This window comes from Acomys russatus, chromosome 6 (assembly GCF_903995435.1).
Source record: "Acomys russatus chromosome 6, mAcoRus1.1, whole genome shotgun sequence".
Taxonomy (NCBI): Eukaryota; Metazoa; Chordata; class Mammalia; order Rodentia; family Muridae; genus Acomys; species Acomys russatus.
In genome coordinates this window covers 25,092,839-25,096,746 of record NC_067142.1, presented here as the reverse complement: position 1 = coordinate 25,096,746, position 3,908 = coordinate 25,092,839, and positions in this window count along the sequence as shown.

Genomic DNA, 3,908 nt, shown 5'->3' with positions numbered 1-3,908 from the left:
AAAAAATGCACACACTAACTGTACTGTGTCTCTGGGGAATCCTGCCTAGTGTACTATTCCATATCCCCAGCCTATTGTTCTATTGCTTGTTATTATTATTCATCTCTTATTGTGCTACTTAATAAATTAAGCTTTGCCACAGGCACAGGCACAGGCACAGGCATAGGCACAGGCCTCCTGTGTCTGTGTGAGAGTCGGCTGAGAACAGATACCATGAAGGCAAACCACCCAAAACAACCTGCCACAGTTTACAATATCTTCTAGATCCCAGAGACAGAAAACATGCCAACTACTGGCCTTCTCCTGAACTCACTGGAGTAAGATTATTTAGAGTCATAATGCACCAGGGAACATTTTTGGTTGGTTCAGGTTTTGTTTTAATGTTATGTATTATCTTCATTATGAAATGCATTAGAGTAATACCCCTTTATCCATAAGGGATATAGTTCAAGAGCTCTAGTGACTACCCCAAGATGGGATTGAACACTGTGTGTGTGTGTGTGTGTGTGTGTGTGTGTGTGTGTGTGTGTGTGAAGCCACCACGCAAGCCTATGGTACAGCTCAATATATTAAGCACCATAATTGTGGCAGATGAAGGATGCACTGGACAATACTATGATTCATATCCCAAGCAGGGCCGGGATGGACAGGCAAGCAGTGTCATCATGTTTAATGTCAGGCAATGAACAATCACGAGTTGTTTGTTTTCTGACTTTTGCAGTTAATCCTCTTGAACATGGTCAACCATGAAAACCGAAACCTTGGAGAGAGTGGGGTCACAGGGAAGGAAGTAGCAACTGCAATATGATCTTAAGCGTAATATAATATGAAAAGCCACACATTAAAAGTGTTCCACCCCTTGTCCTTAGAGGTGACATGCTTTAGTGTCCCTTAGTGTCCTTGAAGAAGATGGTTCCAAGGAAATAGAAGTTAGGAAAATAATAAGAAAGTGTGTAGAATGGAGCAGGGAGAAAGTAGGCAGACAGAAGGGGAGAGCAGATGAGGGAGAGAGAGACTGTGAGAATAGACTCAGAACAGAGATTAAAGGGCCAGACACAGGAAGACTTGGTTGACCTTTCTTGGAACTATCTGTCCCAAGAGGACTCTCTGTCTCTTTGCTCTCTGTCTTTCAAGAATAGCTGTCCATACTGTCCTGACAGCCGCCCACCTTCTCCCATACCTTCATAGCCCCAGAGAGCAGGCGATGAGAGAGGTGAACCTGGGACAATGAGAGGAGAGCCACGCCAGGGAATCCTCAGATTTTAAATAAGTTTGTATGCCCTGCTTGATAGCAACTCGAAAGGAAGTACCCAGTACCAGGGATGGGTTACTCTGGCCTCCAGGTTCATCTACTGTGTGTCCAGAGGACTCAGCACACCTCCACAAGGCTGTCCTGAACTGATTTATACATGTTTATTCACCAAGACCCAGTAGCTCCATGACAAGATTCAACTACAATTTTATCAAGGCTGGAAATACTAAATATTCTTTGACGTGTGTGTGTGTGTGTGTGTGTGTGTGTATGTGTGTGTGTGTGTCTGTGTGTGTGTGTGTGTGTGTGTGTCTTAATGCAGGTGGGTGAGTGTGGAGGTCAGAGTAGAAAGTTCTTGCTTCTTTCACTCCACTCTTATGTGGGTTCCAGGCATTGAACTCAGAGCATCGGGTTTGTGAAGCAACATTTACCCATGAAACTATTATCTTAGGTCCCTGAATTTTTTTTTCCTTTTTAATTTGTACCGCATTTTTGTTTACTGTTTGTGCATATGTGCCTGCCACGGTGCAAAGGTGGTTGTTAGAGGATGCTGGAATGTGGTCTGGGCATCAAACACAGCGTGTTAGGGTTAATGGCTTCATGACAGCCTCACCCGCTTGAGCCATCTCACTGGCCCCAAAACTATTTGTTGTTGAGTGACGGGATCTCACTGTGTAGCCTTGGCTGGCCTGAAATACTCTACATCTACTGGGCTGGGCTTCGTCTCACAGAGATCCACCTGCTTCTGTCTCTTGAGTGCTGGAGTTAAAGGTGTGCACCACCATGCCCTGCCCCCAAACAATTTTTTTTGCTGAAGAGTTAAGAGAGAGGGGAGCTCTTTCAGAAGGGCTGGCTAAAACTGCAAAGGTGCTCCTAAGGGCTGAGCGGGAAAATGTCACGGCAGGCAGCTTTAGAACCATCTAGAGACAAGAGCAAACTTTCCAAATGAGGCAAGAGTCGATCACCAGTGACAAGCGTCTCATCCGTATCTGAGTGCCCTGAACTAGGAGACAGAATCAGGGCTGGACATGAAGGGTGTTCCTTTTGAAGGACAGGAACATAAGGTGTGTGCTGACGGGAGCCTCGCTGGGAAGCAAGCGGGCACGGCTTCATTCAGACCTGTCTTCCTCAAGCGAGAGGGCTTCTACAGCACCCTGGCCGTTTAGACTCCAGTTGTGCACACCTTCCATGTGGCGCCTGCTCATTCCTGGATGAATGAGGTAAGGGCCACAGGTTCAGCTTCCTGGGGACCAATCTGAGGCTTTGATTTACGGCCGTAGATCACAGCTCAGCTGTGACTATTTAGTGCGTTAGTAGCCACAAGGAGCCAGGAACGTCTTTTTTTTCTTCCTTCTCTGCCTTTACCACACATAGGAAGCTTTTCTTACGTGTGTGTGTGTGTGTGTGTGTGTGTGTGTGTGTGTGTGTGTGTATGAGAGAGAGAGAGGGAGGGAGAGAGAGAGAGAGAGAGAAACACAGAGAGAGAGAGACAGAGTGTGTGTGTGTCTGAGAAAGTATGTGTGTATAACGTGTGTGTGTGTGTGTGTGTGTGCATTTGTGTGCGTTTGTGAGAAAGAGACATAGACAAAGAGACAGTGTGTGTGTCTGAGGAGGTATATGTGTATAACGTGGTGTGTGTGTGTGTGTGTGTGTGTGTGTGTTCAACGTGTGAGTGCATGATGGCCTGTTGGTGCATTGTTTGTGTATCTACAGTATTAATTCCTCAAGGCGGAGCTGGGAGGGCTGTGCACCTGTAATAGGTAATTAGTACATTGATTCTTCACAGAGCTGGCCTTACTTCTCTCCACTATGGAATGTCTGTTTTGAAAGACGTAACCCACACATCACACAAAGTGGGAACAGAGACCTACTTGTATGAAAACACAGGGACGAGTCTTCACTGTCTTGGAGTTTACAGTGGATGTCTAGCGATGATGTGGGAAGCTCAGGTATCAGACGGAAAGCAGATCAAACAAACTTCATGAAAGTTTAAAACTTTCATGTACCAAAGATCCTATCAAAAGAGTGAAGACAACCTACCTTTAAAGGAAGAGCCTGTTTCCCAGTGCCCCCTCCATTCTGGGCCATCCTGCTTAGCTTGACCTGTCTATTTGACAGAGCCTAGGGTCATTGGAGAGGACAGTCTGAACTGGGGAGCTGCCTACACCACACTGGCCTGTGGGCATGTCTGTGAGGGATTACCTTGACCATTAATTGATACAGGGGGCCCAACCAGCCCTATAGGCTCAGCACCCTGGGAAGGCGGTTCTGAACAGTAGGTAAAAGCTAACTGAGTATAGCTGGCCTGTAGAGGCAGGTAGGAACCTTATAGTTCCCATGGGGTGTTGTTGGCTGGGAAGTGACTTCTTTTTCCAAGGAAATGTCATATGGGATAGGAAGCAGGCCTCCCTTCAAGTTTTTGCCTTGAGTTCCTGCCTTGACTCCTCATAACGATGGACTGCGGCCTGGAGTTACAAGCTTGAGGGGACCCTCCCCAGGGACCCCACACTCCCCCAAAGACCCCAGTTTGCTTGACTAGTCCAACTCCATGACAGGCTTCAGGATTTCACTCTGACTAACTAGGCCAAGTTTCTAACAATTCCTGGAAAAACTACAACTCGTGGGCAGCTCATGGGCAGCTAATCAGCTTACAGGT